This window comes from Alligator mississippiensis, chromosome 1 (genome assembly GCF_030867095.1).
Source record: "Alligator mississippiensis isolate rAllMis1 chromosome 1, rAllMis1, whole genome shotgun sequence".
Classification (NCBI taxonomy): domain Eukaryota; kingdom Metazoa; phylum Chordata; order Crocodylia; family Alligatoridae; genus Alligator; species Alligator mississippiensis.
In genome coordinates, this window is record NC_081824.1 from 124,298,661 (window position 1) to 124,321,901 (window position 23,241).

The window sequence follows — 23,241 nt, forward strand, 5'->3', positions numbered from 1 at the left end:
GTTTTGGAATAATGAGATAAACCAAGAACAAAATTCTGCCCTCAGATATATTAACATAACTCCTAGTGGTTTTAGTGGGAGTTGTTATGCGCATCTGAAAGCAAAACTGGGCAGTTTAACTTAGAAGTCTGGAGCTCAACAGGAAATTAGGAGAAAGTTCTTTGCACTAAGGAGGATGAGTATATGGAATATTCCACCAAACAAAGAAATGCTAGCAACTAAAATATGGTCAAAAGGTCATGGACCCTTCCAATGAGGGCAAAACAAAGAAGATAAACACCAACAAGACAGTAGGCTTATCTTCCTTATCACACAAATCTAACTATAAAAACCTAGCATAGAATCTCAAGATGGCTTACAGACATTTGCTCTCAGCACCATTGGGAGGTAGGGAGGTTTACTGGCCCTAATTCACTGACTGGAAAATTGAGGCAGAAAACGTGTAAGGGACTTGCCCAAGCTATGTAGCACAACGTTAACATAGCTGGAGAGGGATGCGTGGGCTGATGTTAACATGGTGGTGGAGATGTGTAACTACAGCAGCATTAAAATGAGCTAGTGGCTATGTTGATCAGGATGGGACCAGGTTTCTTTATTCCCACTCCTTTGGGCAAATCATCTAACAACACCTCTTAGTCTATCCTAGAAGCCTTTTTATGAGTCACCATAGCTTAATGTTCTAGCACAGGACTGAATGGCCAGATAAGCCTCATTTATGAGCGACTAAATCAAAAACATGACTGCAAGCAGGACTGTTTGCTGTTTGTAAATTAGCCCTTCCAAAAATTTCAGTTACATTTCTACTTCCTTCTGCATTCACAAGCAGTTGTTATGCTGAGCCCACAATTGACACTGACACAGTTCTCACTTTTCACTCTGTTCATTGCACCTCCCTTGCAGCCTGCATTGAGGTGTGTACACAAAGCCAGTCAAGTGTTTAACCCTGATGAGTTCTAACATTCTTACAGCAAAATTAAAAACTGCAAATACCTTGACAGAACCTAAGTTAACCAACATTTGCTTCAGACATGCCGCTCATATAAATATCAAGGCAGTATCATCATGTGCCTTGCACAAAACAATATAATGTATATTTTCAAATATTCAAGATAAAATACACATTAATACTGATAATTGCTAAAGTGTTTTAAGTTACTTGGATTAAGATACTCTTTAACAGCACAGACAGAAGTTACAGAAGATGCTCTGTTTTGAAATGTCTTCATCTGAACCCTCATGTAATAAGGGGTCATATTTTCACCCAATCATTCATTTTTGAAGCTGTCTGCAGCCATGCATTTGTGTTTGGTCATGGCTATAAACTGATTTCTGTCCTTGGATTGGGTGAAAATAGTCACTTCTGTCTGTGCTCTAAGTATAAAGTATGCTTGTGTATTCTGCATTTGGAAGAACTGGTCTGAATGTGAAGTGTAGATCCAGATCTAGACCCAAATTTCCTCAAAGTTTCAGGCAGCAGAACTGGGATTTTGGTTCAGCTAGTTATGAACACAGAGCTAAAAGCAAAGTTCAGGTTTGAATATGAACTTTTGTAGTGTTCTGGGAAATCTGGATCCAGGAAGCTGGTCCAAGCCTGTCTTTAGTGTCTGGAAAGCATTTCATCACATCAAAATGCTATGTCCCTAATGGTCAGGGCCAGCTACTACAGCAGATGCACATACATTACTTTCATCCCCTTGCATCCCATAAAAACTATGCTCTATGGAAATGGTTTGGACATATAACAAGGCCCAGCACCCTTGCCATTGCCAACACCATCTTGCAGGGTGCTGTGGATGGACAAAGAAGAGGAGGAAGACCTAGCACAAGCTGGACCACCAACATCAAAGACTGGATAGGATGAAAACTGACTGACTGTATAAGGATTGCAGGAAGAATGGAGGAAAGTCATTGCTATATCAAAGATGCCTCAATGATTGGTGTGGCCTCAGGACTGATTGACTGACTGACTGCATCCCATAAACTTTGTGCTTTATATTTTTTAAGGAGCTGGCTAGAAGATACAGGTGATTGTGACGTATGCTTGGTTCTTATAGCTGAATCATTCTCCTCTACACATGACTGACAATCATTATTGTGTTTCATGTCTAGTTTATTACATCACCCAAGAAAAAACACTCTTTGCTTATGTGTGTGTGTCTTTCCTTTCTTCCTACTGGGCCAAAACCAGGTCTTGCTGAAGGTGATGACCAAACTTCCACTGACTTAAACGAGACCAAAATACTGTGAGTTACTCAGGACATCAGTATGCTAATCACCAGTATAGTAACCTTGATAATATCTTGTGTAAAGAACAAAAAAGTGCAGTTCAGTGGAGTGGTAACATGTCTGATGAGTTAGCAAATCAAATATGTTTGAAAGGACAAGACAATCCCGTAGCTAAGGTTTTGTGTTGTGAAATTATGGATGGAGTTCTTTGGGAACCTCAAAGGGAAGGTGCTGTTTAAGTTCAAGTTGCTGCTATATCAGTGGGAGAATTAGTTTGCTCCCTCACCTTCCTTTGACCATGTCTAACTTACGTAACAGCCAGTTACGGTGCTGACAAGGTAAGATTTTCAGCAGTGGTAAATTCCTTTTGCAGTGCCTCATAACACCCATGTTCTTTCACCATCTGGCATGTTCATCTTATTTTCATTTAAACTGTAGTAAAAATGTGAATTCTCCATAAAGCATAGCTTTTAAATTCGATGGGGAGTATTATAGCACATGGAAAAGCAGGGCAGTGTGGTGCCTTAACTTGTTCATTGAACCATGAGCTTTCATACACTACAGTCTACTTCATCAGGTGTTATAAATGGACTAAGTAATTCCAGTGTTTACACATGCCTGTGTGCATGCATAGTACATATACTTTTCTTAGGACTGATGTTACATTGTAAACATCCACAACCTAAAAAACAGCTCTACACTGCCTTTGCTATTGAACAAGAACAGCTGGTGGTGCCCCTTAAAACCTAATATGCCATGATCAGCTCTGCATTGTAGGCTGCCAGAGTTCATATGAGTGTTTCCATGTGTGGAACAGATAGACTGAGCGCGAGGAGTTTGACTCAAATACTGAAATTAAAATAGATTTGTTTTCCAAGAAAATCGCAGCAGTTTAAATGCAGGAGAGTGAATTTGCTCTTGCAAATTCAGATCATTAGCAACAACAAATCTTTGGGAAACTTGCTAAACTAGGAAACCAAATTAAGTATTAAGCCTACAAGTGTTGCAGGGAAAATATCAACAAAGGACATTATAGACAGATGTTCATTCCTAATGCTGGAAAGTTCTGGAAAATTTGCAGTGCTTAGAAATCCTGGTGGAGATGTTCCAGCCTGCAGCTGCCAGGGAAACTGGTGTTGGGCTCCGACCTCAGGAAAATGCTGTGCATGCCTCCCCCACACTGGAGTCACCATGGATCTGGGAAAGGCATGGGCCAGAGGGGGCTCAACAAATATCTAAACCTATAGGCTTCAGCTATGCTAGGATGTCTTTTACTTGCAATTTCTAGTGAGTGCAGCTCTACTGGTGGTTGCATGAGTGGAACTTGCCATCTAGTCAATCAGGCAGACTCGAGGCAACTATAACCCTGCTTTGCACCATCACCTGTGTTGATGCATTCATCAACATCTACTACTCCAGAGAAAGCTGCAACCATACAGTTGCCACTCCCCCCCTACTCATTTTAATCTATAAATCACTTAAAGGTTGTGGTTCAGGCTTTACCTGCGTAGAGCAGTGTCATTCCATTCACTTCAGTGGAACTTTGAACAGGTTAGCAAATCCCACATGAAAGTAGCAGAGCAGAATGCCAGGGAAGCCCAGGTAGAGGGCTCTTTACACATACATGTGCATGATCAGTTCCAGCTTCACCTTCTCAGGTCTTTGAAAACTGCAAGCCAGGGAAAGAGAGTCAGTCTAGGTAGGGAAGCCTGGACCAGGGCTGGACAGCTCCCAGAAGAAAGGAATTTCCAAGTCTGAGACTGCACTAAGGCCCCAGAGACAGAGGATGAGGATGGAACCACAAGACAGGACACAGAGTATTCCTGGTGGACAAAGATAGGAAGTGATCTGGGAAATTGCTTGCAGTGAGAAGCGTGGAGCCTGCTTGGTTGACCCTCTCCCGCTTGGCAGATCAGGACTTTGGAACAGAGCCCTTATTTCAGTCCTTTACAGCACAGAATATAAGGGCTGCTAGCCAGCAGAACCAGTGACTGAACTGAAGCAACACTGGCTTGTGTGCAGACTGACAGTATTTTAAAAGAACTGCTGGATCTAATTGCCCGCATAGGGAACTGCATAAGTAGCTCCGTGGTCTGAACAAGAGAAAAGGCCTACCTCCCTGCCTTCATTTATAGTGAACTCAGTGCCAGTTCATCACTTTTTTTTTTAATTGTTAAGAGTTGGATGTGGATGAGTAACTACCCCCCAGCATTTTTAAATGGCTGCAACCATCTAGATCTAGATTTCAACAAATAAAACCCAGGCCCCTGTTTTCCTCAGATCAGGTATGCAACTCATTTGACAGATACCGTATCCTAGGACCCTGACATGTACCATTGATTTTTATTCTTTTTTTCCCAGATAATATACTTCTCTATAAAATACAAACATAAAAATGACTTGGTTTCATTAAAAATGATGCATGGAAATCTGTCACACTGTTACTCTGCTATCAATAATTTACCTGTATGTTGCCTGGCTTTTTATTCAGTAAGCACCCTAGACAATAATTAGTTATGGATAAGCTTTAAAATGTTTTGTTCTCTGCCCAGATAAATGAACAAAAATGTTTTGGGGATTTTGGGGAGGGTGAGGGTGTAGGGGGAGAGTGTGGGAAGGAGTTCCACCTTCAACCAGCTGAAAGGCTGTACTTTTGCTTCTTGGATGAAGAACTCACCCCAGTTTGACTGCTCTTGACAAAACTACTTCAAAGCACTCTTTGACTAACTTGGATAAGCAATTTGAACAAGTCCTACCATCTTGAACAAGGGTTACCAGTCAAGAGGGATTTACAGAAATGAGCCTATCAATGACATAAAAATACTTTTTTTTCTTTCTTTCTTTTTTTTTTGGAGGTTTCATCCTTTCTTGCTTTTCATGTGCTATAATGCTGCAGAACAGCCACAATAAAAGTTAACATTTCTAATAATCCATTGGGCCATTTCCAATAAGGTTGTGGTTACCATCTACAGAGCTTTTAAATGCCAAATGCTACCCAGTGACATCTCCCCATTCTGACACATCACACATGTCCTGTGCAAAGCGTGCACTTGAAAGAACAAGGAACAGAGCGTTCTGAATAGCAGGAGCTTACCTCTGGAAATTACTGTTGCAATAAATATGCCTAAATCGGATCCTGACATTTTGATAGACCTCTTTGTCCAGGGTTTTTGCTGTTTCTTGGGTCCTCGCTTAGCTTTGAAACCAGTAGTAATGTTTCTTGTATCTGTTGTGTAAATGTTCAGTGTTAACAAAGGTTGTGTATTTATATTTTGAAATGCTACTACTAGCATAAACTATATGAAGACATATTGTGATGATAGCGATGGTGCCTTCATAGAATTATGTGGCTGGAATTTCAAGGGACATCTACTCCAAATACTGTTCCCAAACCATTGAGTGAAGCTGATCCAGCCTCTCCTTAAAAATCTCCAGTGAAAATGATTCCACAGCTTCTCTAGTCAGATTTTTCCATTGTCCAACTGTTCTTCCAGTCAAGATTATTTTTAATGAGATTTGATCCAAATCTGTTTTGCTGCAGTTCAGGCCTGCTGCCACATGTCATCTGTGATGAAAGAACAATCTTCTTTATGGCATTCTTCCTAATATTTGAAAACTGCTACCATTTCCTTCTATATTCTCCTTGTCTCCAAACTAAATATATCTAGTTCCTTCAACCCTTCCTCACATGGCTTGCTTTCCCTTTATTATCTTTGTTTCTCACATCTGCACCCTCTCTAGTGTCTCTCTATACTTCTTAAAATGCACACAGTTCTTTAGTTGAGGCCTAACCAGTGCCAAATAGAGTGGCATTCCTGTGCCTTTCATGCAAAGCTTCTATTGAGGCAACCTGCCATAACCCCCATTTTTGTGCTACTGACTAGCCAGTAATCCTTCATTTTATATTTGTACCTTCCTATACTAGGCTTGTTCAAATGGAAGCTTTTCTATACTATATTTTATTTACAATGTGTATGTAATATGTAATCCCTTAATGAAGAAAATGAAAAAAATCCAGTGGTTTACTACAGGGTTGTCTCACTTGCAGCCCGCAGGCCACATGCAACCTGCGAGTGGTTATCTTATGGCCCACAGGATCCTAATTCTTTTACCTCCTTAGCTTCCCCCCCCACCCCCCTCCACAGTGGGCCCAGACAGCACTCCCCCAGCCATCATCACCTCCTTCCATCACCTGCTACTACTACTAGTACCATCACCACCTCTTTGGGTTCCCCCTCCTACCTTCAGCTTCCACTTCCTGCTGCCACCCTTGGGGATAGCCCTTGCTTACAGCCCAGGGGCAGCATAGCCCAGAAGTTGGACAGTTCTGATTTACTACATAATGGGTCATGCCCTAGGCTTGTATAAAATCAGTTTTGTTTCACTTACTTCAGTGGAACTAGTTGAAGATCTGGCCCACAAAGTGAAAGTATTTTGAATTTGTCCATTCACTCGGCTGTTAAAATAGTCAAACATGCCGGTGCCTGCCATCTCTTCTGTGTCAGCAGAAGACATAGCACTGCCTCCTCTTCATCCTGTTACACAAATTGTCAATTGCTCAAATCACAAGTAAGACTTTATAAAGGGGGATAAGGCAAGGTGCCACGTTTATTGATTACGTGAGTTAGACATAGAGGTTCAGGCACACTGTTCATACAAATGCACACAAATCATCATACACATCATTACACAAAGGCATACACATACACAAAACAACCATTTCATCCACACATACACCAGATATAGTTACCAGCAATAGTTGCTCAATATCAGCCCAGGGTGGCCAACCCAGGATTATTGAGTAGATGATGTTGATTTGAAGATAGCAGATTTAAAGATAACAGCTGGAGTGGGGTGAACAGATGCATCTGTGCTCCTATGAAACAGCAGTAGAGAAAGAGACTCATCCAACTTGGCATTTTCAAAGTGTTCTTTTATAGGGATTGGCATCCTTTGTTTCAGTGCTTCGGGGTTTTTCCATACCCAGCTTCTGTTTTTGTGGTTGTTCTTCTTTTGTCTTCAGCTTATCTTATAAGGCCTTGGAGTGTTTTTGTTGCCCATCTGGCAGAATTTCTTCTTCTGTTATCTCCTTTGTGCCTTTGAGTTTCAAAGGGATTCTTCAGCTGTTTGTTAGTTAGTTAGTGGTTGGTAACTTACATTTGGTGCCTTGTTACTTACATAAACAGTTGAATCTTCTTCTTCCGTCTCTATGCCATTCTCTCACCATTCACCCTTTTACACACACTCATACATAAAGGCTATGCAAAGTTCATTCACTCATGTCAAGCGGAAGGATACAAAATGGAGTTTTCAAGTTGCTTACAGGACAAGACTAACATTGTTACATTTCACTATTATTACACTCTATGTTAACATCAGCTACATTAGTTCAGTTCATGCTACAATCCTATCTGGCATTTAGCACAATCTTAAATAGCTTTGCAGCTATTTTAAAAGCCCTGTATATGTAATGAACTTTAAAAGTCATACATGAATGCCAAGTTGCAGTTCACAAGGAATTCAGAGTACTAAACCTAGAGCATATTTCCAATGCCTTTGGGGAAGATTGAAGAAAATGCTAAATCCACCCCTATAGAAACAAGAGAGGAGGCTTTAACACTGAAGCATATATCTATAGATCTTTCAACAATCCATTCTTTTACATCAAGTTCTTAGTCTTAATGAAAGTCAGGAAAGTATTTGCAAAACTATTTGCTGGCCCAAATGCTGTTCTCATTTATCCCCTTGTAATTCCAGATAACTCCATGGATTTCAGTCAAGTTAATCTGTGTTTATGCAAGTATAGAAGTACTTGGCTCTTGAGCTCTCCTCAGAAGAGTTTGTTTCTTATGGAGGAAGATAAGGTTTATTCACATCCGAGGACAGTGCAGAAAATAGTCTATGCTCAAAGCAGAAGATCAAAACTGAAGTAGGAGATACTACAGGTTAAGATTCAGATTCACTGGCAAACTAGCATAATGGGAACATTCTTATCATCTGTGCCACATTATAGTCTTCTGCTCTACTTGGCAGTTAATTAATCCATGAACACTTACATTCAGCCATTAGTTTAAAAAAGAAAAGCATGAAAATACATTAATATACTGCTATTTCACAGGGACCCAGCGCATTAATATCTGTGATTATTAATGCATGCTAAATTGTACTGAGCCTGATTCTCATTTATTCAAAAGCTCCATACTGGCCCAGCATTGAAAATGGGCCTTCACACAGGCACAGGGAACAGTTCATGTAGATTAACCTACAAAATTAGAGTCATAAATAAGATGTATGGTGAAGGTGCTCTTGCCTAGTGCCAAGAGGCAGTACTAGCACTCCAAAGGGAGATGGAAAAAACCCACAGTTGAATTATAAAATATCTGCTTATAGATTGGTAAAATATCATGGATATATCCCAACTGCTAACTGATCAGATTTAGGAAGAAACTTCTGTATAAACAGGCTATTACGTATTATAAAGCCCAAGAAGATTTTATACACCATTTATTAATGTATCTGGCATCAGTCACTGTCAGAGACTAGATTTTAGACTACATGGACTAGTGGTTTGATCTGGCATGGCATTCCTTTGTTTTTTCAAGAGGACAACCCCTATCGAGATTGTTTTACAGCAGATATGGAATGTCAGCAGTGATTTAGCATTTAACTATGGAAGTTTTCATTATTCATATAATACTTCTTTACAAGTTCAAAGCATTATAAATATTTCACCCCTTCATCCTCTTAAGACTCCTCTGTGATCTGAAAGGAACCATTGCTACCAAAACAGAAACAAAAGCCTGACTTGCCTGAGTTCATTCAGAGCGGTGAATGGCTGAGTTCAGATTAGAACTCAGGACCCCTCCATTCCTTCAGGTTTGTCCAGAATGTCAAACATTTGTTTTAAATACTGGTATGATAATATGATCATGGCATCAATATCCCAAATTAATCCCATGGTTTAGCTATGGAGTGTGTCAAAAGAGTGTTTTCAATCAAGAACTTTCACTGAATGCTTCCATGTTCTTGTATTATGACAGAGGATAAGTACAAGATTTGTTTTCTCTCTGATATTCACTATTTTGTAAATTTTTATCATACGACCTCTCTAAAATTAAAAAGTCTAAGTCAATTTCAGTCTCTGTCCAGAGGTGATTCATTCCATGTTTCTAATTGCTTTTATTAACCATTTAAACTATATTTTTGTGAGATAGTGTAAAAAAACCAAAACAATACAGGTACGAACATACCATTTATATTATGGCATTACAATATTTTCTGCATTTTCTCCCCTACTTTTCACAGCTTCTAGCATTTGGGAGGTGGGTTGTTGGGTTTTTTCACTGCTATTAAATGTTGATCTGTTTGCAGTGAAGCCCAGATACTTGCTTGAGTGGTTCCATTTAATTTAGAGCCCAGAAATTGGTACAATGTTTCATCTTACTCCTTCCAGTGTGCATGACCTTGCGTTTGTCACTGTTGAATTTCTTCCGCCGTCAGGCTGCCCATTACAGAGCTTGGTTGGTTCTCTTTGTATTACTCCTCAGGCTTCTTTAGCCTTGACTAACTTAAATAATTTTGTATTTATCTGCAAATGATGGCTCCTCACTGACATTTCCTTTTCTAGATAATTAATAATTTAAAAGTATGACAGCACTGCAGCTGCATTTATTCAGCATATAATAAAAAAACCCTCTCTCATAAATCACAAAAGCACTGAGTAGAGGAGGCTCAGCATTTACCCATCTAGTCTTCCATGACTTTCCCTCCTCCTTCCAACCCTACCCCTCCCAGACAAATGCTGTTGTAGGCAGCCAATGTTTCTGGATGAGCATTTTTTTTCTCATGTGTGTCACCAGGCACATCAGATGACATACTGATAACCTGACTTTTGCTGGAATAACAGCAAGTTAATTTGTAATCATCGCTGTATGTTATACAAGCTGGAACATATCCTTGGTTACACATGGAGTTACATTAACAAGTAGTTTTATTTTCAGCTCTATTTGCACTTACTCTGTGAAAGTCTCATTTGTTTTCTTCAGTCCAGTGGCAAGAGAAAAGTGGATTTCTGGAATCATAGAATGCTACTGTCAATTTTAATGAGCAACATTACATTTGAAGAGGGACTATGAAAAAGTATCCAAATACTCTAGTCCTGCAGGTTGTTTTACAAGAATGATGGAATCTACCCATGTAACACCAGTTACAGAGTCAAGCAATGAGTCCCTGGGAATGTGCAAAAGAAAAGAAAAGAATCTTCTTGTCCCAGGAAGTATGGCTTTTCTTTTAAGACTACATATTATCACTGCTACTAATGGAGTGGTATTAAACCTTAAATACATTTAACACCCCTCTTCCCTCACACTGGCTCTTCCTGCTTTGAATCAGGGAGAAAAATATGATGGTGCTGTTGAAACCAATGGAAGTTTTGGTATTGCTTTCATGTGAGTCAGGATTTCGTCAACTAAGTGGGAGATGCTAATCATCCAAAAATGATAAACAGGCAGGGAGACTAATATAGAAAGGTGTGAAATCACTCAAGATGCGATTTGGGGGAGAGATTTGTAGGATAAAAGGAGGAGGTATTTGGCAAGCAATGTCTGAAATAACTTTCTTTTAAATAAAAACTTATAAGGAAACTTTAGTAAAAACAGCATGCATCTGAGAAATCAGAAAAGGGCTCAGATTACACAGTGTCAGAGGGAAAGTAATTCTGTACAAGCAAGTATAAAATGTACTTACTTAATGTGAGCTTTAAGCAGTCCCTTGAGGATCTCTAGAAACATTCTCCTCAGTAAGGTTATCTTTGATACCAATTTTGCTTTCAAGTTGTTCTTCTTGCAGCTCGTTTTCCTCAGTTACCTAGTGCAAACTGGATTTTGAGAACTGCATGTTAAGTAAATGTATTGATCCAATTCAGGTCAGCATTGCAACATGGTCATAAAAGCATTTCCTTTCCTACATTTCTGCAACACAGACATGATGGACTCCCCATTATGGGAGTCATTGAGCCAGAGATCCAATTCTGTAGTCTTTATTCCTTAAATATGGGTATCAGTTGCAGGATCTGGCTCCAAATCTCTGTCCTTTCTCAGTCAAGACTCTTATTAATTTTACAATTAACAGTTAAGTGTTATTAACACTCATTATAGGGGTATAGATTGTAGCTGTGTTGGTCTAAGGATGTAGGCAGACAAGGTTTTTTGGGTAAATCTATATCTTTATTAGGCCAACTGAAATAATTTTGGTTCTCTTGATACATAAATGTATCAAGGAATGAATAACTGACTGAAAGTGTTTAAATATATTTAGTCATGATTTCCACTTCTGAGTCTGACTGTACAGAAAAACCCACAACTCTCTTTAATTTACTGTAAAAGTAAACATAAAAATACATCACTAACAATGGCAAGCCTACATAATTTACTGTGTACAAATGTTGTTGAAAATATTATGGGTTTGCAAAATTCAGCACTAAATTAATGGAATGTCAGAAGTAAGGTACCTTTGTAACTTTAATTTGGCTCCCTTGTGCACATTCTATAATGCAGTCTCTATAACATGAAATAAATACAATTGCTTCAGTTTTTAAAAAAGCAATCTGAAGAAAAACAGAAAACCCATCACATGGCATTATGTGGACATGCACATTTCATCTGCATGGTTGATCCATCATATAGACCTTTGCCATTTGAGCTAATGATGTAACTAATGATAATATTTGGTTGTCATTCTCTTTGTGGCCCAGTGCTAGAGAGGGATGAGGCACATCAGCCATGTCTATATACACAGTAAACTCACTGGTCTTGCTGGCAGTACCCTTGAGGATACTGATGCTGGTGTGATGCCTCTTAAATCAGAAACATGGTATCTGCCTTTGTGCCACTGTGTGGATGTGCTTATTAGCTTTGGGACAAGCTACCTGTTGCCATCATTCAGCAGTGCTAGGCCAAAGTTGTCAGTTATGTGGCTTCCAGTTCAAGAGGCAGTCTTCCCAGAGCAGTTTAGCATGCCTGAAGGTACTGCTACTTGAGATGGTAAACTGTCTGTATGGAGCCATGCTTTGCCAGTGGGTTTCACAGATATTTGTGAACAGCAGAAGATCGGTGATACCAAGATCTTAGGTTCTACTTCAAACTCTGAAGACTACAGTGCTTTAGAAGAAACTGACTCTTCTGCTCATGGCCCTCTAATTGTGACTCCTGCTCTACTATATACTAATGCTGTCACTTCCCTACCTTTTGCCCCAACCTCATTTTCCTTGATTGTACTGCATCAGTCTCCACTCCTTATGCTTCTTATAAATCTGGTCCATGTCTCTCCCTCTGAGCTCATTATCCATTTCTTAGTCCTTCCACACTCAGTCAATCACAGTTTCCTACTCACAGCTTCTCATTTGATCTCCCCCGCCTCTGCTTGCAATGATGTTCTGTCCTTGTGATGTTCTAGTCTGGGCTCCTTATTCAGTGTCAGACTCCCCCTCTCCAACTTCTCATCCAGGGCACTTTGCCTAGCCAATCTCATATAGTCTTGTTGGACCTGTCCTTCTTGCCTAAACCAGTTCCTATTTATCCTCCCCTTAGCTAGCTGTCACAACCAAATTAAGTAGTGCCCATGTCACAAAAAAGTAAAACCATTCAAAACAGTTTTTTTCTGCACTAGGTTAACTAAGGGTTAACAATAATGATAGTAACCGCTTTTTTTTTGCTGCGCATGTCAAAAAGAAATTTATAACTGCGACACTAACATGAAATGAAACTTAGCCTTCTGTGCTGTACATAAATCATTATAACTGATCAGAAAAAACAGGGAGTAACCCTATGATAACACCCTAGCAAAGACTGCTAGATAATTGGCAATTCTAATTAAATTTATGACATGGCGAAAAGCAATTGGCTGTTACACAAATAAAACCTGTCTTCACTTCTGTGAAGAACGGGAGACCTCCGCACACACACCTGAAAAAACCTCTGAACGTATGCGTGAGAATAACTGACAAATTGATCACTTGTCAGTCTCCCCCGTCTCGACCTTATCAGACGTAAATCAATGACCTGCCGGCCCGATTTTTTCTCCATTTATCTGCCCGACCAAAGAACTCTTATGCAGACCGACCTATGACCTTCGAACCTTAAGCTGTAATTAACCAAATATCTCTGACCTCCGCTATTCACCACTTTGACAGCGTGAGTAAATAATCTTGCTTTGCAACCGATAAGCGTCCACCTAATTAATTCCACTCCAAGCGTCACAGGTACCCGCCTGACGGCCTTCTAAGGCCCCGGACCCTTATCTGCTCGGGTGGGAGTCAGAGCTGCTGGCCGGCTGCCCTGGGTCCCGACATGGCATCACGAACAGGATTAAGGGGAAATGTGATGGAGTGGGAATTAATTAAGAACTGCCCCTGGTGTAGTGGGGGGCGCCGTGTAGATAACGCGGATGAATTATGGGCCCACATCGCTTATCACCAAGCGAGCGGAGCGGAGACAGGGTGCGTCAGCGGCTACTTCTCGCTGAGAGGAGAGGAGGGAGTTGGAAAGGAGTGGGGAAGCGCCGAGTGGGACAAAGAAAAGATGATTAACGTAGTGTCACTCCTACTGTGTGAAAATGCAAACTTAAAAACCCAGTTAGGTACAGTCAGCAAAGCTGCTGTGGAGATGGCAGCGTGCCAAAACCCTCCGTTGCCACCAGAAAATGGCACCGAGAAAAATATAAGGTGCCCGGAAGACCTGAAAAAGAAGGGCAGAGCCACAGAAGAACAGGTGGGACTCCACCCAGCAAGCCCGCCCCCTGAGATGACGTCGCTCCCAACGGCCCCACCTCTGTACCACAGGGAGGGGGCAACGAGCGAGAATCCGATCCTCCCATCAGACACAATAACAACTACAGCTGCCGCTCATCCTGTAACAATAACCAAGCAAGTAACCAACCCAGAGGGTGCAACCACCACCACCACCCTTAATGTCATCGAAGCATGCATGGAGATTTATGGAGAAGAGGACATCATCACCCTTCGCCTTCTCGTCAACCTGCTTGTTACTCAGCCAGCAGAAAATCTTTTAAGTCAACTTCCACGGCTGCAAGCTCTTATAAAATCAGCAACCGCAAACTCAGCCGTTGCCCTAAGCTATCTTACTGCATATCCAGTCGAACATCAAAAGCCAAGACATTCCCAATTCAACTCACGAAAGGAATCAAGACTGCCATCCCAGAGGACACCGGAGGAAAGAGCCATGTTTGGGTTCCTCCTAAACTACTTCACGCTTACCAAGCAACGGTTACACATCCTAGGAGATGCGAGACAACGACAACTGGCACATGTACTAGGCTACCAACCTTGACCGATCCCGCCAACCGGTCCGGGCCCCGGAGGTACCCGTGCCTAACAGCGCACTCCAGATAACACCGCAGCCTGCCCCAACAAGCAACTACTTGAAGGGGGCATCTATGAACTATTCCAACCACTACGACATTATGCTCGTAGATATACAAAAGACAATTTTATTGTTTTTTAGTTTTCTTTGTTTGTTTGTCTGTTCGTTTATTTTGTCCCCTTACAGGCCCAGCGGTAACGAAGAGGCAATCTGTGACTGCCCGATCGCGAGAATCATCAAGCACCAACCTGCAGCACACCCGGGTCAACGCCACAATGGCCGCCTGCTCATATGTCGCAAGCAGGGTCGTCGCTCTATTCCTGCTGTTACCAACAGGTTCCTCGGCAAACAGAGCTGACTTCGAAACCTCCAACTCGATCGTGAACCTTCTGTCATTTTAGGCCAAAGACATAACTAACGACTCATTTTATGGTTTTTCTTTTTCCTATTAATGATCTTGTACATACTTGTTTTGTTTTGTTTTAAAGCCTGTTTGAGACTTTACGCAGTGAAGCCAAGTCATAATGTTTTGAGTGGAAAGCTCTGAATTATTGAGAAAGAACAGCATTGGTAGTCTGAAGGTTTGGGGGATGTTGCAGAAAGGTTGGGTGTGGACAGAAGCATTGATTGAGAAAACGTGAGAAAAGAGATGAGGGAAATGATGATGGAAGGGGGCAAGTAGTCAAGGTTCTAAAGGAACCTGTACATTCAGAGAAGAGGAAAAGGAACGATTTGAGAAGAGAGATAACAGTAGAAGAAATGAAGAAAGGCCGCTAATGACGGCACGGAAAATTGGTGTGTTCAGAGCTACAATTTAACTCAAATATAATAAGCCACAATTATAGAAACCCTCCGTATAGGGGGCATTAATCTGATACCGCACTCTCAGTTACCTTAGAAAATAGAATTAGAGAAAGATTGCATACAATCAAGGATAACAGTTTACTGCGTTTAAGTTAATTCAAGTGTCGGCATCTTTGATTATCTTGTGTTTACCATTAATCATAATAGCCATTATTATATTTGTGTGTTTTAGTTGTTGGATTTTACAGTATCTCAAAACGAAGTTAACCACGCTTTTTGCTTTTGTATATACCCGCTTGCCAAACACTAACAATGATGAACAAAATGGTCTGTACGTAAACATGATGTGACTTGCTGTGCCATGGGCAAGGGGGCATGTCACAACCAAATTAAGTAGTGCCCATGTCACAAACAAGTAAAACCATTCAAAACAGTTTTTTTCTGCACTAGGTTAACTAAGGGTTAACAATAATGATAGTAACCGCTTTTTTTTTTGCTGCGCATGTCAAAAAGAAATTTATAACTGCGGCACTAACATGAAATGAAACTTAGCCTTCTGTGCTGTTCATAAATCATTATAACTGGTCAGAAAAAACAGGGAGTAACCCTATGATAACACCCTAGCGAAGACCGCTAGATAATTGGCAATTCTAATTAAATTTATGACGTGGCGAAAAGCAATTGGCTATTACACAAATAAAACCCGTCTTCACTTCCGTGAAGGACGGGAGACCTCCGCACACACACCTGAAAAAACCTCTGAACGTATGCGTGAGAATAACTGACAAATTGAACGCTTGTCAGTCTCCCCCGTCTCGACCTTATCAGACGTAAATCAACGACCTGCCGGCCCCATTTTTTCTCCGTTTATCTGCCCAACCAAAGAACTCTTATGCAGACTGACCTATGACCTACGAACTAACCAAGTATCTCTGACCTCCGCTATTCACCACTTTGACGGCGTGAGTAAATAATCTTGCTTTGCAACCGATAAGCGTCCGCCTAATTAATTCCACTCCAAGTGTCACAAGTACCCGCCTGACGGCCTTCTAAGGCCCCGGACCCTTATCTGCACGGGTGGGAGTCAGGGAGAGCTGCTGGCTGGCTGCCCTGGGTCCCGACACTAGCCAGCCCCTATCTTATACCCTGACCTAAGCCAATTGGCTTTGAGTCCTCCTCGTCCCCACCCCCACCTGTAGCTGCCAGACTGCTAGCCCAAATAGTCTCTGTCTCCCACCTGGCACCTTGCCTACCCAAATTCAGTTTTGCCAGACACTCTGTACAGTCTATTCATGTCACACTTCCCTTGCTGGTCTGATTCCCCTCCTCTCTTTGAATTGGATGGCTTCCTCTGTATAACCCTTGTACCAATAACGTGATTGTTGTATGCAATGGAGAGACAGGTTCCCTGCTCTCAGTGCACAGGTCTGGTCCCATCCTTGCTTAACAGTATCCATTACAAGTAAAAGTCTGGATTTGGCCCAGTAGCCAATAGCTTCAGCAGAAAGCCGCTCATTTACTCTCTGAGGATGCACCAATCTAACATTACATGTGAGAGGTTAGATGAGGGGCAGCAACCCCCGGCACACGTGCCAAGCATGGCATGTAAGGCCATTTTGCTCGGTACGCCATGGCCAGCCGCAGCTCTGGGTAGCTGCTGCCAGCAACGGAGCCCAGGCTGCTCCCAGCAGGTCTTGCAGCGTCCCAGCTGCCTGCTGGGAGCAGCCCAGGCTCCCGGCTGGCAGCAGCTACCTAGATCCAGGGCCGGCTGCAAACAGCTGCACCAGGCTCCGGAGCCCAGGCATCAACTCTGTACCAGCATGTGCACACACACCTTGGAACAGGCGGTGCAGGAGGGGCCTGAGGCAGCGCAATCCCAGTCTCTCCCCCACTCCCGGCACAGAGCTGGTGACTAGGCTCTGGAGACCAGTGCAGCTGTTTGTACCAGCCTCGGGTCTGGGCAGCTGCAACAAGCAGCAGGCAGGCTGCAAACAACTGCACTGGGCTCCACAGCTCCAGCATCAGCTCCATGCTGGCAGCGACTGCACGTGCACCTGTGGGCAGGCTGTGCTGTCCTGCTGTCTGCCCCAAGGTGTGCACGCAGTCACCGCCAGCATGGAGCTGCTGCCAGAGCTGTGGAGCCCGGCGCAGCTGTTTGCAGCTTGCCCGCTGCTTGTTGCAGCTGTCCAGAGTCCAGGCTGGCTACAAACAGCTGCACCGGGCTCCAGAGCCCAGTCATCAGCTCTGTGCCAGGAGCAGGGGAGAGAACGGGGCTGCGTTGCCTCAGGCCGCTCCACCACCACCCGCTCTGACACATGGGTGCATGTGCCAGTACAGAGCTGATGCCGGGGCTCCGGAGCCTGGTGCAGCTGTTTGCCGCCTCCCGGCTGCAGCCGGCCCTGGCTCTGGGTAGCTGCTGCCAGCCACAGAGCCCGGGCTGCTCCCAGCAGGCTGCTGGGATGCTGCAAGCCCTGCTGGGAGCAGCCTGGGCTCCAGCAGCTACCCAGAGCCGGGGAAGCTGCTGACAGCCACAGAGCCCTGGCTAGGGGGCAGGGTCCTTGGGTGGGGGGCAAGAGGTACAAGCAGGGCATCCTGCCATGTACCCCCTGCCCTCATTTTGTTTTTTGGCATTCCGGCCAAAAAACGTTGCCTACCCCTGGGTTAGACCATGTGTAGTGAAAACAGAACCTGTGGTCTTTTAGCAATTAAACTAAAAAGTCCCCAATGAGTATTTGCAAAATTCAGTTTTGCAAAGATTTTTACCTTGAACAAAATTGGGCAGATTTTTTTAAAGGAATAGGCAAAGGCCTATGTCAGCCTCATAGACCACTCCCTAAGACTTAAAGTGTGTTTGTACCAAACTGGGGAACTGGTAGAGAGGTTCCAAAAGGTCACCAGAATTTTTTTTTAATGTGGACAAAATATGTATTTTTCCACTGCAGTGTCATTGGAAATGGCTAAACGGTTATGTCTGAAATCTTCCAGAAATAAAAAAAGTTCTGGTTTGAGACAGCCCATGGCAGACAACATTTCAGCCCAAATTAAAGTTTGGTAAAATTAAAAACAACTGGAAAAAAGGATATGTACAAAATGTGTCACCTTATTAATAGGCAGTCCTGTATGACTCTATAATAGGCATCTATAACAGAATTTACACAACAAATTTGCACAGTGAGCTATGGGTGCAGAGATCACTCCCTTTCCCCCTCAGCATGGAAAACCAGTAGTGTGATCTGATGACTGCAGCATCTTCATTGTCACTTATTCTGCTCCTTCAGGAGTTTGCAGCTGTTCAGCACATAGTAGTGGAACAACAGGCTGTATCACCAATCCCCCCAAGACCTATCTCCCACGCACTCCCTTCCTCATTGCTTCAGAAAGACCAGAAAGCTTTTGAGCATCCCTTGCCTTGTTTGTCTGCAACTCTTCCCTGTGTTAAATTCTGCTGCATTTGGGTCCCTTTGTACCAGTGGGGAGCAGGATTAATTTATTGATGGAGGATCTATGGCTGAACTTTGTATTTCAAATAATTTGTACCTGTGGACTACAGATAAAAACTAAGGGATTCCACTTACTAAGGGGACACAGATGATGGAGTGTTTTGTTTTTTTTTACAGTTGTCTCTTGTTTTCCTGAAGCTGAAAAACCTAGATATCTTTTTAATTGACAGCCAACTGTAAAACCTGTCATCTTCTACTGAAGAAAAATGCAAATGAGGAAAAAGCTGGCTTGCATCTATTGATAACCTAAAGTCCACATCTGTGTCATGCATTAATTTGCACATTTCAATATGGTGCTACTGAAATAAAACAAGTGCCCTCAAGCTTTCTCATAATCAAGGGCAGGCATGGAAAATACAGATGCTGTTTCAGTTGTAACTGAAGACTAAAATCGTATTTTTTATTGTGAAACTTCTGGATTTGGAGGGTTAGATTCAACTGTAGAGGTGTTGTGTGGAAAGCAGGAGAAACGTGTCCATCCAGAAGTGGGGCTCAGCAAGATGTAAGGAATGTGGGTCTCATTCTACAGGAAATCTTTACAGTAGGTCTCCAAATAGTTTTAACATCTGATATGCTCAGCTGAAAAAATTTTAAAAACTGGTTAAGATTTGAGGGGAAGGACGTCTCTTCAGTAAGGCCTGAGAAGATCAAGTGAGCACAAGCCTAAGACTCACTGCTGAATTTGGCCCAAATCTTTGAAGCACCCCCACAGCACCTTTTCAACTTTAATTTTGTAAACATTACATTGCTTATAAACCTATCTATACTGGTACAGTCTATGTAACTCAGGCCCTATTCAGGAAAGTACTCAAGCATGTGCCTAATATAAAGCACCTAGCTATCCCACTAAAAATGATTCATGTGCTTAAATATCTAGCTAAATCAAGACCTTGGTAGGGGATAGATGACTGGAGGGCATTCACAGAGACTGGCATCAGCAAGTTGTGGGGCAATCTAATTTTAGATCTCTTACTGCACAGAAAGCAATGAGGAATACAGACCAGTGGAACTGGTTATACAGACTCGATGAGAGTTTCTTGTCTGCATTGGGAGAAAGAAAAAAAAAAAAAGCAGAACTAGATTCAGGAAAACACTGTGTCAGCCTCTAGGGTAAAATAGTTAGTAGAACAGGTCCCAAAGTCACACTTAATTGTTTGACACATGCTGTTAAATCCAGCAGGATAGTTCATGTGAGCCACAGGCCACACATTGCATTATTTATTTATTGATTTCAAGACACTCTAATACCTAGTTTAAAATCCCCTGATAAACAAGCAACAGTTTCCCGCTGAAGCCCTGCAAATCAACACTGGCAACCAACCAGATCAGCAACTGGTCACAGGTTTGGGTCAAAGTTGAAAAGTGGACAGGACTCAACCAAGTGTCATCCCACACGCCACCACTGCCCTTGCCCTTGGCTGCTGCTGACCCACTGGGCCATGCCCTTTCCTCACTTCTCCACTCTCCGTTCTTGGCCTAGGGCAGTGCCCCTTCCTCACTCCACCCTGGGCATGCCTACACGAGATGCTTAATTTGCAGTAGCCTAATAACACTGCACAGTAGTGTGCTGGGCAAAAATCCTGCTAATACGCTACTGTGCAGTAGTATTAGGCTACTGCACAGTAAGCATCACAAAACAACCTGTTTGCCTGTGCTACTGTGCAGTGACTGTAGTTACTGTGGATTGAGTTGGTACTTCATTAAGCAAGTGCCAACTAACTGCACAAGAACTACTGGAGTAATATCTTTTATTAGACTAACAAGATTTTTGCAAAAAAAAAATGCCTTTAATTGCAAGCTTTTGGGCACAAAGACCCTTCATCAGGCATCAGAGAAATGATTGGAAAAGTTCTCCAGGGTAGAAATGAAAGTTCACATTTCCTAGGATTTCACACAGGAGTCAATAGATGGAAAAACCCTCTGGGCAGCAGCTCTTAGCTGGTAAGGAGTCTCAGCTCTCCTGCCAGAGCTGTGCCTTTTCCTCTAGAGCTATATGGCTACAACCCGGAGACTGTGCCTGAAGGAACTCCCCCTGTTCTCAGACATCCCGCCCTGCCCCCCATAGGAAAGCAGGGCTGGCAGGTGACTGAGCAAGGGGCGATGTTCTCAAGTTGCAACAAGGGGACTTTAGGTTTTAGGAAGAATTTTTTCACCAGGAGGGGAGTCGAGCACTGGGACAGGCAGCCCAGAGAGCGTCCTTGGGCGTTTCCAAGCTGTGGCTGGGATGATCTAGCAGGGGGCGGCCCTGCTTTGAGCAGGGGGTGGGACGAGGTGACCCCCCGAGGTGCCTTCCAGCCCTCCTTGTCTGGGCTTCCATGAAGGGACCCCCCTGCGCGGACTTTTATGTATATATAGACATATGTTTTGACCAAAGGAAAAAAAAAAAACATCCCTGCCTGAACCCTCCCAGCCCCGTGCCTGCCCAGCCGACTCCCGCAGGGGGATGCCCAAGCCCCTCAGCTCCCCGGAGGGAGGCTTGGCCGCAGCTCCGCTACCCACGCTTCCCCGAAGAGCCGAGCGCCCGCGCGGGGGTTTCCCCGCTGCTGGGAAGCAGCCCCCCGGCCGCCACGTGGTGCGCGGGGCCCCGGGCGGGCCGGCCGGGCGGGGCGGGGCGAGCCGAGGGCTGGGGGAGCCGCCCGAGCCTGCCCGGCTCAGTCAGCGCCGACCCGGCGGCATCAGCACCGCGCCTCTGCTCCCGCAGCATCCGCACCGGTGAGCGCGGCTGGCTCGGCCTCCCTCCCTCCCTCCTCTGGGGGACCCCGGGGCTCCCTGCAGCTGCTGGGGCAGAGCTCAGTGCTGTAAGGGAGGGCAGGCCAAGAAACCTGGCTTGGGAAGGGAGGAGGGGGGTCGTGTGCTGGGTGGCGGGGCGCTCTCCAGCCAGGAGCTGGACACTTGAGGGCCCCCTTCTGCTTGGCCTCAAGACCCCAGGGGGAGCCGTCTCCCTCCAGAGGTGGGGAATGACTGCCCTGACACAAAGGAAAAGTCGTGGGCCTGTTTCAAGACGTCTTGAACCTCCATGGGATCATTTTCCAAGCAGTTTGGCTTCTTTATGGAGCTCTCATTGAGGGCTGGTGATGTCTGGTACAGGGATTCTCAACCAGGGGCCAGGCAGGGCGCCTCGGGATGCCTTGACATCGGTTGTCCCCCCGCCTCGGGATGCCTTGACATCAGTCCCGTCCCGGGATGCCTTGACATCCTTTTGAGGGTGCCTCACAGTTGTAGCACACGTAACAGGTGTGCTAACATGATTTGCAAGACCAGTTCGGAGATTTCAAGTAGGAATTCATAATGTTCGATCTGTTGTGTTCTTTGCAGTGGAAGAATTTGCTTTATTTCCTGAGGTAAAAAGCCAAGTGAAAACTAGGAGCTGCCATTGTCTGAAGGGTGCTTTGGATTTATCAAGTGGGGCCTGGACCCCAAAAGTACTGAGAACCACTGGTCCAATACAACGTTCAGGAGGTAAAGGTAAAGCACTGTAGCACTTTCAGAGGCCAAAGAGAGAATGGCTTTATCATATGGGAACTAGCTTGTATTTTGAGTCTGGCTATGCTTATGAATACTATTTTGTATTTCTTTTTTGTCTCTGTTTTCTTCCTCTTTTTTTTTTTTTTTTTAAGAGGAGATGAGAGCAGCTGCTTTTCAAGGGAAGTACTAGATTGAGAAAGTAAACTTATAATGCTTGGTTCAAAACTGTTAAATTCATTTTTGTTTTGTTTTTAAGTGTTGTCAGTTCTAAAGTCAATCTTTTGATGCTACCCTAATTTTGTTTTTATGGTAGCTTTCTACCAAAAAAGTCTAGCTTTCTTATATAACATCCCATTAAATGATTACGATTAATGTGCCTTCCAAAATGTACCTCTACATATATAGCACTGTAATTTGCCTGAGGTGGCCTAGTGTCGCTGTGTGATATCAGACAGGAAGTGACTGGAGGGCTAGCATTGACCTAATAAATGCTCACCAGACCAGTTCCATGTCTCTAGACTTTTTTTTTTCTTTTACAACTGTGTGCAGAGAACAAAAATATAGGAACTAAACATAGGCATAGATTAAAGAAGGAAATAATGGTTCTCCCAGATAACACCAAAATATGAGGGGAACTTGCTTTTTTTCTGTTTCCCTGATGATACTATTGCACTGTTTTAAATAGCACTCTGTTTTTTTTCAAAGTGCTATTTAGTCTTACTGCTTCCATTATTCCTATTTTGCAGATGGAAAAAATTTGAGGCAGACTCCCTTTAGTTATCCCTTTACTTATCTGTTTCTTATGGAAAAAATTTGAGGCAGACTCCCTTTAGTTATCTGTTTTTTATGATGCCCTGTATCTAAGGAGT

At 43.3% G+C, this 23,241-nt stretch overlaps 1 protein-coding gene across 11 annotated transcripts in view; it reads left to right on the plus strand.

Annotated features, from left to right (window-relative positions):
- STX11 (syntaxin 11) overlaps positions 1–23,241 on the plus strand; it is a 56,249-nt gene that overhangs the window by 16,309 nt on the left and 16,699 nt on the right. For 7 of the 11 annotated variants that reach the window (XR_009455235.1, XR_009455225.1, XR_009455237.1 and 4 more), the window contains 2 exons: positions 1–16,369; positions 19,025–19,285. The exon at positions 1–16,369 is cut by the window's left edge. The gene's annotated coding sequence lies outside the window, so the exon portion shown is untranslated. Of the gene's footprint in view, positions 16,370–19,024; positions 19,286–21,513; positions 21,620–22,222; positions 22,373–23,241 lie in introns of those variants that run through there. The other 4 variants (XR_009455229.1, XM_059713741.1, XM_059713744.1 and 1 more) reach the window with 4 other exon arrangements.